Source organism: Antechinus flavipes, chromosome 3, assembly GCF_016432865.1.
Source record: "Antechinus flavipes isolate AdamAnt ecotype Samford, QLD, Australia chromosome 3, AdamAnt_v2, whole genome shotgun sequence".
NCBI classification, from domain to species: Eukaryota; Metazoa; Chordata; class Mammalia; order Dasyuromorphia; family Dasyuridae; genus Antechinus; species Antechinus flavipes.
In genome coordinates this window covers 490,327,912-490,341,587 of record NC_067400.1, presented here as the reverse complement: position 1 = coordinate 490,341,587, position 13,676 = coordinate 490,327,912, and positions in this window count along the sequence as shown.

Here is a 13,676-nt window from a genome sequence, read left to right as displayed (position 1 = left end):
AGATAGAAATTAGAGCATAATTTAGTAATTTATTTAAAGAGGAGATATTTACGGGACCAAGGTTTAGTCCCAGGGCTGAATGAGGCTATCATCTCTGAGAATTCAGCAAACAATATGAGTTTTCAATGGCATATATACACATGGCTCAGACACAGTGGGTAGACTGAGGCAGGTATGAAGTCAGGGTGCTGAGAGTGGGAATGGAACTTGACAGGGTGGGATGTACCACTGGAGATGGGGATGACATAATGGGGGGAGGCACCCCGGAGATGGGGAAAGGCATCTTGATAAGATGGTATCTGATAGTCTGATAGATTGGGATGGGGAGAGGCATATTTACCACATTTTAGAAAAAGTACTCAAGCTATAAATGAGTTCTGTGAAATCAAATTCTAGGGCCACATAGATTTACAAATTAATTCTACTAAGTTTTTAAAAAACAACTAATTTCTACATAAACTATTTGAAAAAAAAACAGAAAAAATAAGTTTTACTAAATTTCTTTATGAAAGAAATATGGTGCTGATATCTACACCAGGAAGAGCCAAAACAGAAAAAGAAAGTTATAGATCAATCCCCCTAATGAATATTGATGTAAAATTTTAACAAAATATTAGCAAAGGCATTATAGTAATATTTATGATGAGAATAATACACTATCACTGCTGAGATTTATACCTTGAATACAGGCTGGTTCATTATTAGGAAAGCTATTAGCATAATTTACCATACCAACAACAAAATCAACAGAAATCGTATGACTAAATAGATGCAGAGAAAACTTTTGACAAAATATAAGACCCATTATTATTAGTTAAAATAGATAATATAGAAGTAAATAGAACCATGTTAAAAATGATAAGTAGAATCTTTCTAAAATCATCAGCCAGTATTATATGCAATGGACATAACGTAGAAGACTTCCCAGTTTGATCAGAGGTGAAAGAAAGATCCTAATTACTACAACTGTTATTTAACATTATACTTGAAATGTTAACAATAAGAGAAGAAAAATGAATTGAAGGAATTAGACAAAGCAATAAAAAAAAGTACTTTTACTTTTTGCAGATGATATGGTGGCATAATTAGAGAAACCCAGAGAATCAATTGAAAAACCTATTTGAAATAATTAACAACTGTGGCAAACTTGTAGAATATAAGATCAACAATTCTGATAGAGGTGGCTCTCTTTAACAATGAGTTGAAACAAATCAGCTCCAATAGAACAGTGATAAATTAAATCAGCTACAACCAGCAAAAGAACTCAGGGAAATGAGTGTGAATCACCACCTAGAATCCCTAATCCTTCTATTTTTGTCCACCTGAATTTTTTATTTCCTTCACAGGTTACTTATACACTATTTCAAAGTCTGATTCTTTTTGTGCATCAAGATAACTATATGGACATGTATACATATATTGTATTTAATATATACTTTAACATATTTAACATGTATTGGTCTACCTGCCATTTGGGGGAGGGGGTAGGGAGAAGGAGGGGAAAAATTGGAACAAAAGATTTTGCAGCTGTTGATACTGAAAAATTACCCATGCATATATCTTGTAAATAAAAAGCCATAATAAAAAAAAATATAAGATCAAACCACATTATAAACCATCATTATTTTTATATATTATCAACAAAGCTCAGCAAATAGAGAAAGATAAATTCTGAACATGTGTTTTGCTCTTCCTTGTCCCCATAATAATTTTCAATAGTCAGAAACTTTTTTTTCCAGCTGCTCATTTTCCTAGCCTACTTAGTAGTCAGTTTTTAATTCTTCACTAATGTAGGGCTCTGTTTCCAGGGTAGAGTGTGTACTTTCCCAAGATTCAGGGCATTTGTGCAGCTGTTTTCAGTGATCCTTTCTGGAACCTGACCATAAGCACTCTTTTCTGTGCTGGAACTGTTAGGATTACCCCTGCTCCATTGTAGCTGGAAAACCTAGTCTAAATCAAGAGAAGTCTGCTTTGCTTATGTCTGACCTGAGATTGAGGCCAGGGATATGGTGGCATGGCCTGCATTGGGATTGCACATCAGACTTTCCCTCCTTTGCCATAGACTCTCTTCACTGACCTTTTAAGTGTTCCCTGGTATTTGTGAGATGAGAGATACAGAAGCCTCCAACACTACTGCTGATTCAGAAGTCCCATTTCACTGACACTGGGGTTCCAGCTGAGTCTGGGTCTAGAGCCAGATTGATGCTAGGATCTGCTCATAGTCTGTGCTATGCTAGTGCATCCAGTGCTCTGATCCCCCTAATTCCACAAACTTTTTCTGCTGATCTTCTATGTTCTCTGTTGTCCCTGAGCTAAGAGATCTGGAAGTCAGCAGTACTACACTGATCCAGAAGTCTGGCTGGGGCTGAATCTGATGAAATTGCCTACTGGGCTCCCATTCTGGTTCCACAGACCTTTTCTGCTGACTTTCTAAGTACTCTTTGGTATCTCTGGACTGACAAGTCTGGAGGCTTCCAGCACTGCTGCTGATTCAGAAGTTGGGCTGGGGTCAGACCTGTCCATGCTTGTGACTGGATCTGGGTCTGGGTCTGTGCTAATGCAGCCTGCCCTGAGAGTGCATGCTGGAACCCCACCCTGGGGTCACAGACCTTCACTGCTGACTCTCCAAGCCTTTATCAGCTGGAAAATGTTCTACTTAATTTGTTGTGATGTTCTAAAATTTGTTTAGAGTCATTATTTAAAAGAATTTGTAATGGATTGGTGGAGAGATTGGGTGAGTTCCTGCTTTCACCCCACAGTCTTGGCTCTACCTTCCCCCAAATTTTGTCATGGTACAGATGTGGTTTTGATGCATAGACCAGGTGGGGTCAAAATAGAGAAAGAAAATATAGACCAATTTCCCTAATGAATATTAATACAAAAATCTTAAATGAAATATTAGTAAAGATAACAGCAACTTATCACCAAGATAATAAAACATGGCCAAATGGAATTTATACCAGGAAGGCAGGGTTGGTCCAATACTAAAAAGAAAAAAAAAGTATTACCCTTATCACAATATCATTACCAAACTGATAGAAATCATATAATCATATCATTATGTGCAGAAAAAGCATGTGACAAAATACAGGACTAAATGGAGTTTTCCTTAAAGTGATCACCAGCATCTATTTAAAGCCATCAGCAATTATCATTTATAATTGAGATACACTAGAAGCATTCCTAATAAGATCAGGAGTAAAACAAGTTAATAATACTATTAAATATTGTATTGGAAATGTTAGCTTTGACAATAAGAGAAGAAAAAGAAATTGAAGGAATTAAAATAGGTAATGAAGAAGCAAAGTTGCAGGATACAAAATAAACCCACACAAATCATGAGCATTTCTACAGGTTACCAACAAAGTCCAACAGCAAGAAATAGAAAGAGAAATTCCACTTAAAATAAATGTAGATAAAATAAACTATTTGAGAGTCCATCTGCCAAGACAAAGTCAGGAACTATATGAATACAATTACAAAACACTTTTCACACACAGTTAGATCTAAACAATTGAAAGAATTTCATGGATAGAGCTAATAAAACAAAAAATGACAAATCTATCTAAATTAATCTACATATTTAGTGCTATACCAATTAAGCTCCCAAGAAATTACTTAACAGAACTAGAAAAAATAATAACAAAATCCACCTCAATGAACAAAACAACAACAACAACAACAACAACAATAACAAAAACCTCACTATCTGACAAAAATTGCTGGCAAAATTGGAAAATAGTATGGCAGAATCTAGGCACTGACCAACACCTAACACCCTTTACCATGATAAGGTCAAAATGGATTCATCATCCCCCAAATGATAATGATAAAAGGATAAGAACAGATAATTTTTAGATTATTATAAAAATGTCCTAAATCATTATTGATTAGAGAAATTCAAATTTAGACAACTCTGACATAGCACTAAACACCTCTCAGACTGTCTAAGATGAAAGGAAAAGATTATGACAAATGTTGGAGATTGTAATGTTCTCTTCTCTAGAATATAATGTTCTCTGGGAGCAGGTTTGTGGGGGGGGGGGGCGGCTTCTGAAGGCAGCCTTAGTTTCAGTTCAGAGTAATAATCACTTCAAATACAGCCAGAGATTAAAGTTCAATCCTTTATTGTTTCCTTCAAAACAACCCAATTAGCTTTTTCTGAATTCAAAGCCTCCAGCCTCATAAAGGTCATATATATGGAATGAATTGACTCCTCCCATAGTGAGATTGTGAATTCTCTGTGCCTTGTGAATTTCCTCCACTGAATCCTGACTTGTGAATCTCCCTTATATGCTCTCTTAAAAGTGTGAACTCTTAAAGGTGTGAAAGGTTTGAACTCTGAACTAGAAAACTGTTAAGTACTATGCTAAATTAGACACCGGACTTAGCACCTTGTAAGAATTCTAACAGGAGAGAATGAGGGAAAACTGGGGCACTAATACTTGGCTGGTGATGTGAACTAATCCAATCATTCTGGAGAACAATTTGGAACTATGCCCCCAACTATTAAACTGTGCATACTCTTTGACAGAACAGAATCTCTACTGGGTCTATATCCCCAAGAGATGATATAAAAGGGAAAAAGGACCCACATGTGCAAAAATATTGGTAGCAGTCTTTTTTGTAGTAACAAGAAACTGGAAATTGAGTGGATGACCATCAGTTGAGGAATGGATAAATAAGTTATGGTAAATTATTGTATTCAAAGATTATTATTCTATAAATAATTATTATCAGACTGATTTCAGAAAATTCTGGAGAGACTTGCATGAACTGATAATGAATAGAACCAAAAGCATATTGTACAAAGCAACAAGATTATGTGTGATCAATTCTGATGAATATGACTTTTTAATAATGAGGCCATTCAGGTCAATTCCAATGGACTTGTGATGGAGAGAGCCATATGTATGCAAAAAGAAGATTGTGGGGACCAAGTGTGGATCACAACAGTATTTCATACATTTTTGTTGATGTTGGCTTGCTTTTTTTACCTTTCTGATCTGAGTTTTCTTGTGCAACACAATAAAAGTGGAAATATGTATAAAAGGATACAGACTAAAACTTCAGCACAAACAAATTTGCAGCATTTTGTTTAGCTAAAACATTGAAAAGAAAAAGAAAGATGTATTCCATTGAAAATAGCTATGGATTCTATTTTTAAAATGTGGAATCTGTGAAGGTAGAAACAATAATTATATGAATATAACTAGGAAAAACTTTTTTTATGTAAACAAATATCAATAATTTGGTTATATTTAAATTGTCATTGTTAGGTCTTACAAATCTAATAAAATTACAATTTAAATTAAATTTACTGGATTTGAATAAAACTAATTATATTATTTTAAACCATTGTCATGCCCAGCAAGCTACTAACTTTGTAGGTTTAGAAAAGGCAATGGAAAAATTCATTTGTAGAAATAAAATATTACTGAAATATTTTTAATTCAATAAAATGGACAAAATAATCAGAATAATTAGGAAAAGCTTAAAAGACATTTAATTCATACATTATATATATATAATATGGATTTCTAGAACTCTCTCTTTTCATATATATGTATATATGTATATATATACATATATACATATACATACACACACACACATATAATAGAGTTCTAGAAATCCATGTACAGTTCTGCATTTTGGGAAAACCAAAAATATGTATCTTTTTAAAATTTAGAATTTTTAGCATAGAGATTTAAAAATTTGAAAAATAAAATCTACTGGGGAATATCTGGACTCAATGAAACTCAGTAAACATTTATTGTGCACCTACCATATACCAGCACTCTATTAATCATTAGAGATACAAATAAGAAAAAAAATATTGTCTTTACTCTCAAGGCTTTTATCTATTGGTTGAAGACAGACAAAAGAAATTTGGAAAGAGGCAGGAAGACATCAAAGATTGCTTAGCATAAGGATATTTTCTATGAATTTGAAAGTGGACAGGGCAGCCAATACCAAGTGCATTAAGCTAAAAAAATTCCAGTTTCTATCCTCTCTAAAGGAAAGCTTAGGGTAGAGTTTGTCAGCCCAGTCTCCAATGCTACAATCGGAAGGGAATGAAGAATAAGAAAAAGGGAAAATGTTAAATATCCAAATATGTATTAACAGCATGATGTATGGGGTGTTCAAGAAGAACCAACATCTCTTTTTCAAGGGCTTAGTGAAAGCTTTTCTGTTCTGATCATCCAACATACCTAACTAGAATTCAGCCCTCACCTGTCTCACCAAGAGGCTATAGCAAACACTATAGAAAACCATCTCAACAAAAGGTAGAAATCAGGTTCAGGGCCACAGGTCTTAAACTTGTCAATGAGTTAAGAAAATATTTATTACAAACAGGTAAAATGTTTTCCTGGCTGAAAGACAAATGAGAACAATTTGTTTCAATGGCCAGGAAGATAGATGGATAAGGTACAGTGGGGCACTTAAGAACTTGCTTATACATAAAAGATATCAGTGAATCCTGGACCATTCTCAGTCATGTAAATTTTTTTCTTACAACTGGACTTGTATGATTATGGAAAAGAGAATTAAGCTTATGACTTTGTGCATCTCTACCTCACTTAAATTCAACTTAGGCATGAGTCAAGTTATCACATAAAGATCACATAAAGCTATCACATAAACTCAACAAATGAAGCTCCAAAAGAGAGCAACGGCATGATTATGAAATCTAAAGTGATATGATTATTCTAGGAAGAGAATCTTGTTCTTTGTATTAAAACCAAGAAAAGTTTTATAGGAAATTGGATTGACTAGAAGCACAATAAAAAAGACCAAGATAAAAAGAATATGTCTCTTTTGAAGATGTAAATTGTAATATAAAATAATGTATTAACTTTTAATTTCCTTTGGACCTTGAAAAATATGTATATAATGAAAGATTCTCCAAAAATCTCAGTTCCAGTTTCTCTAACATGCATTATTATTTAACTTCCTATTTCTTTCCCCATTGGATTTTTTAAGCTATATAATATATATATATATATATATATATATATATATACATACACACATACACACATATGAAAGTCTTTAAACATTAATATTATTGTCTTGTTATCTAGCTTTTAAAAATAATTCATTTAAACTAGCTTTTATTTCAAGTACTTTTCAGTTATGCCCCTCATTTACAATCATAAATTATAAATTGTAAATTATAGTGTTATTTCAGTGTACTATAATCATAAGGTAAATAATGAAATTGAATAGTGTGGCAGAAACTAGCTGTAGTTAGTACTCTTATTTCAAAGTTTGTCATTTTTCATTTTAAGAAAGATATGATCCTCAAGAGTGCCCTTGGTGTGTTAAATGAAGCAATTTTGTATGTGTCAGGAAATAGCTGACTATTCCACCAAGAATCAGTATTGAAACTTGTAGCTCCTCTATAATAGCACTTATGAATCTGCTGTCAATGGCTGCATCAGTGACTAGAGGAATACTGGTTAATAGGATTAATTTAATAACATTATCAATCATATTTGTTTTGAAACTATCCTCATCTTCTCAGTGAAGAAGAGATTTAAGCAGAATCTAAAGTCAGACAATCTTGCTAAATATCTGAATGATGAAAGATCTATAGTGAATATGGGAAAAGTAAATGGGAATTAGGCTCTAATTTTATCTAATGCATGAACTGTAGTCCAAAGCTTATGTGATCTTGTAATTTTACTGTTAAATTTAAAAGAGATGTAGGGCAAGAATGTTAGTGTTGTGTCAGAGCAATTCACAATTTGCACCTGAGGATTGGACTAATTAATAAGAAGACATTGATGATATTGCATGTAATCACTGCTCAGCAATCTAGGTATATTTAGTGACCTTTATAATTTCAGCCTTTGATTGAATTTCTTGTTACATTTTTTGTATCACTTTATCTGAAGTTATGATTGTGAATTATTTTGCCCAAATTCATCTAAAGCATAATTGTTTTATTCCATCTTTTCACTTATTACCCCTATATTTCTAAGACTGGCTTTAATTTGGTCATATACTATTCCTGCTTGTATACTTATCTTTAAATTATTTATTTAATTTTATTTATAGAATAAAAAAGCATTGCTACAACATAGTATAAAAAAAGATTGTACCTGAACCTGCAAATCAATTATCTACACCTTGATTTTCTTTTAAAATACATAATAAATTTATCTTATAAATTTTCTTTTTCTTCTTTTTTTTTTTGCCCTTCCTTTAATCTTGTTTTAGACATGGTTACCAGTAGTTGAAAATATGCATATATGTGCAAAGTTACTTTATACATACTTTTAGTTATCATTTCTTTCTCTGGCTGCACATAGTTTCAAATTTTTATGTTAATTTACATGTTTGTAACAGTCACAATGATTTATTTGCTTAAAGTTGTTAAAATATATAGCTATTACAATATGCAACAATATAGCTACATACAACATTTCTTCATTATCTCATGAAAGTCTATGTTTTTCTAAGATCATCAAACTCATTTTTTATAGCATAGTAGTAAGCCATTCACTTTTAATATACAAGAATGGTTAAGCTTTATGTGTCTTTATTACAAGAAAAAAAATTGAATCTTATTATCCTATATATTCTACAATTCATTTTGTTTTTTCTTGAGAAATTCAGCCTATCAAAAATCAAAATAATCATGAAAATTTTGTTGTTTTTTCTGTGTGTGCATTCTCCCCTTTTTCTGATCAGAGTAATGTACATTGTCATTTCTATTTTTTAATAGACCAGTTTTACTTCCTCACCTCATTCACAAAAATACCCTCTCCCCTCAGATAAACATTATCTTACCTTGTAACACTCCAATCTTTATCCACTAAGAGAATAAACTGTCTCCTCATTCCCCCACAGTCCAAACACAGATCCTAGGATTATTTTACTAACAGACTATATTTAACCTTTCTTTTGTATATTAGATAAAAGCCCTATTTTGTAATAATATTCTATAGCTTGTCCTCTTGGGTCAACCTTCAGTAGTGCTGAAATTATATATATATGCTTAACTACTGCTCCTACTTTTTTTTATTTTCTTTTTTCAAAGGATTTCCCCTCCATATTTATGCCGCTGTGAACTAAATTAACCAAATATGCCTCTGAGGTTCTGAACCTCAACAATATGAAACACAACTCATCATCTCAAATATAGCTTTAGGGTTTATTAATAGTACTAACTTCATGCTTTTTAGAGTTAAAAGAGGTGACAAAAAAGGCATATGTTTTTGCATTAACTCAGTTGATAAATTCCCACCCGAAGGTTATTCTGGGAAAAGAAATTTCATATGTACAATCACAGTAACTCAAAGCTTTGGTTCTATGCACCAATCGACTGACTGAATGACGGTATGTGACTGAATGATTGTCTGAATGACTGAAAGATATTGTTTATATATTACTTTACATTAAGGAATAGAAAAGAATGTGAATTATTATGTAAATGAATAAATCTAGAGTTTCTTTGAATAGACCTAATACAAAATGTGTAAACAAGGATAATCACAAAGTATGAGATAATTATCTTGGTTTCAGGGTTAAAATTGATAGATTCATCAATTATTTTCACTATTTTCAGGTCTCTTTTTCTATACTGTATAGTAAAAGTTTCCCTCTATGCAGTCTACATCAGTTGTTGAAATTCCTTCTTAGAGAATAAAAAGATTGAATCATTAACTCTAATCACTTCCTCTTGTGGTTTGTCATATTTTAATAAGTTAAGTCTTTAAGTTGTTTGTGAATCTGCCTGTCTGATCTATCAAAGTTCAGAATTCCTTAGCAAATAATACTTATTTTTTTGTTTTGTTTGCTTTGTTGTTGTTGTTGTTGTTTGTGCAATTTCATTGAGAATTATGGCCATGTGAGACTTACATGAACTGATGCTAAGTGAAATGAGCAGAACCAGGAGATCATTATATACCTCAACAACGATACTGTATTAGGATGTATTCTGATGGAAGTGGATCTTTTCAATAAAAAGATCTAATTCAGTTTCAATTGATCAAGGATAGACAGAAGCAGTTACCCCCAAAGAAAGAACACTGGGAAATGAATATAAACTGTTTGCATTTTTGTTTTTCTTTCTGGGTTATTTATACCTTCTGAATCCAACTCTTCCTGTGCAACAAGAGAACTGTTCGGTTCTGCACACATATATTGTATCTAGGATATACTCTAGTCTATTTAACATGTATAGGACTGCTTGACATCTGGAGGAGGAGGTGGAGGGAGGGAGGGGAAAAATCGGAACAGAAGTGAGTGCGAGGGATAATGTTGTAAAAAATTACCCTGGCATGGGTTCTGTCAATAAAACGTTATTAAAAAAAAAAGAATTAATGGCCATGAAGAAAATATGCCCAATATTTAAAGATTTAATTTTGGAGCTTTGGACAATTTTTATTATTTTAAAAATATTCATTACCAGATCTAAAACTATAGTATAAAGCAGTGGTCATCAAAACCATTGGGTCCTGGATAAGAAATAAACTAGTTGATCAGTGGAATAAGTTAGGTTCACAGGAAAAAAAAATAGTCAATAACTGTTAGAATCCTAGTGTTAACTCAATGAAATTAACACAATGCTTATTGGTTCACACATTAGAGCAAATCCTTACAAGGTGTTAAGTCACTAGTATTGATAGAAACAATGCTTAAGTTAACACCTTTGAGAATTCACACATTAGCTCACACATTAGTTCACACATTTGGGAGATTTCAGGGTTCAGTATGAGATATCCAAATTCATACCTCCCATAATCCCACTCTCAAAGGAGGAGTCAACCTTTGGGTTCACACCTTTAAGAGATCATATATAAGAAGCTCTTAGAGCATCAGTCAGTCAGTTGAAAAGATTGAGAGGGGAGTGTCAGTTGGAGATTGAGAAGCCATGAGTCAGAGGCAAAAGCTGGAATTGCTAAAGGATTTGCAACAAGAGCTCTCAGAACCAAGGAAAGCTTACTGGGCTATTTTGGAAGAAACAATAAAAGACTTTACTTTAATCCCTGGCTGCATTTGAGGTGATTATTACTTTGAACTGAAACTAAGGCTACCTCCAGAAAACCTCCCTAAGAAACGTGCCCCCAGAGAACTATTATATATTATAAAAAAGAAGAGAATATCACAAATAACTATAGCAATCTAGTGTTTGACTAATCTAAAGACTTTAGCTTTAGGGATAAGAATTCACTATTTGACAAAAACTGAGGAGAAAATTGGAAACTAGTATGGTAGACACTAGTCATTGACCCACACTTAACATTGTGTACCAAGATAGGGTCAAAATGGATTCATGATCTAGACATAAAGAATGAGATTATAAATTAATTAGAAGAACATAGGATAGTTTAGCTCTCAGACCTGTGGAGGACTAAGGAATTTGTGACCAAAGATCTAGAGAATATTACTGACCACAAAATAGAAAATTTTGATTATTTTAAATTAAAAAGATTTTATACAAACAAAACTAATGCAGATGGGATTAGAAGGGAAGCAATAAGCTAGGTAAGCATTTTTACATTTAAAGGTTTGGATAAAGTCCTCATTTCCAAAATACACACACACACACACACACACACACACACACACACAGATATATATAGAATTGACTCAAATTTATGAGAAATCAGGTCATTCTCCAATGGATAAATGGTCAATAGACGTGAACAGACAATTTTCAGAAAAAAGAAATTGAAAGTATTTCTATGAAAAGGTGTTTCAAATCATTATTGGTCAGAGAAATGCAAATTAATACAACTCTGAGATGCCGCTACACACATGTCAGATTGGCTAAGATGACAGGAAAACATAATGATGAATATTGGAGGGGATGTGAGAAAACTGGGACACTGATACATTGTTGGTGGAATTGCAAATGCATCCAACCATTCTGGAGAGTAATTTGGAACTATGCTCAAAAAATTATCAAACTGTGCATACCCTTTTACCCAGCCCTATTAATACTGGGCTCATATCCCAAAAAGATCTTAAAGAAGGGAAAGGGACACACATGTGCAAAAATGTATGTGGCAGCATTTTTTATTATGGCTAGAAACTAGAAATTGAATGGATGTCCATCAATTGGGGAATGGCTGAATAAATTGTGGTATATGAATATTATGGAATATTATTGTTCTGTAAGAAATGGCCAGAAGGATGATTTCAGATAGATTTGGAGAGACTTACATGAATTGGTGCTAAGTGAAATGAGCAGAACCAGTCGATCATCATACACAGCAACAACAAGAGTATACAATGATCAACTCTGATGGAAGTGGCTCTCTTCAACAATGAGATGATTCAAACCAATTCCAACTGTTAAGTAATGAAGAGAATCAGCTACACTCAGAGAGAGAACTATGGGAAACGAGTGTGAATCACAGCAGAGCATTTCCAGTCTTTCTGTTATTGTTTGCTTAATTATTTTTTTTCCTTCTCAGGTTTTTTTTTTTTTCTTTCTTTCTAGATCCAGTTTTTCTTGTGCTCCAAGATAACTGTATAAATATGTAATCATATATTGGATTTAACATGTGCTTTAACATTTAACATGTATTGGAAGGAGGGGAAAAGTTGGAACAGAAAATTTTTTAAGGGTCAAATTTGAAAATTACCTATGCATATGTTTTGTAAATAAAAAGCTATAATAAAAAATCCATTTTTCACCTTTAGATAGAGATTCCACTAGAAAAAACTCCAAGGAACATTGTTTCACAACTTCAGAATTATCATCTAATGGGAAAAAATGCCACAAACTTCCAGACAAAAACAATTCAAATGTCAAAGAGTAACAATCAAAATAACTCAGGATACTTACAGGCTTCTACAATAAAGGATATGAGGGCTTAAAACAGCATATTCCAGAAGGTAAAGGACCTGGGGAATGCAACAAAGAATTAACTACCCAGTGAGACTGAGCATTATCTTTCAGAGGAGGATATGGATCTTCAATAAAGTCAGCGATTTCAATCATGTCAATTGAATAAGATAAACAGAATTTGTAATGTTCTGACAAGCTTTCTGGAGGTCCTCCAAAAGAGCCTTGGTCTCAGCAGGATAGTTACCACGAGGATGGACAAAAATAGAGTCCAAAGTCTTTATTGTCTCCTTTACAGTTTGTGTCTGTCATAGTCTGACCCAGTCTCAGTCTGACCCAGTTTTATCCAGCAGTCTGACAGTTTGCCAGTTTCAACCAGTCTCAGTCTGAGTCTGACTTTTTCCCCAGTTCTCTTAAATACCCTATTACAATTACATCATTACAATATATTAAGTATAAGCCAATCTAGAGTGATTATATCATTTTGCATGCTAGATATATGTCTATATCTAATAATATAAACATATAAATCACTCCAGTGAGTAGAGTGAATGAGAGAACCATTATCTTATCAATTCCACTGAGTTAACACCTTGTTTCAAGTACACTTCTTTCAAGTGTACTTCTGCAAAGTTCAGCCGTCTACAAGAACTAAACAAAAACATTGATATTTGAAAACAAAATTTCAAGTACAAAAACTTCAATACTATGTAAACAATTTGGAAAAAATAAGAAAGAAGTAGTCCTGCCAAATTCCTTCTGTGACACAAATATAATACTAATACCTACACCAGGAAGAGCCAAAACAGAGAAAGAAAAATCACAGAACAATTTCCCTAATGAAAATCAATTTTATAAATTGAGT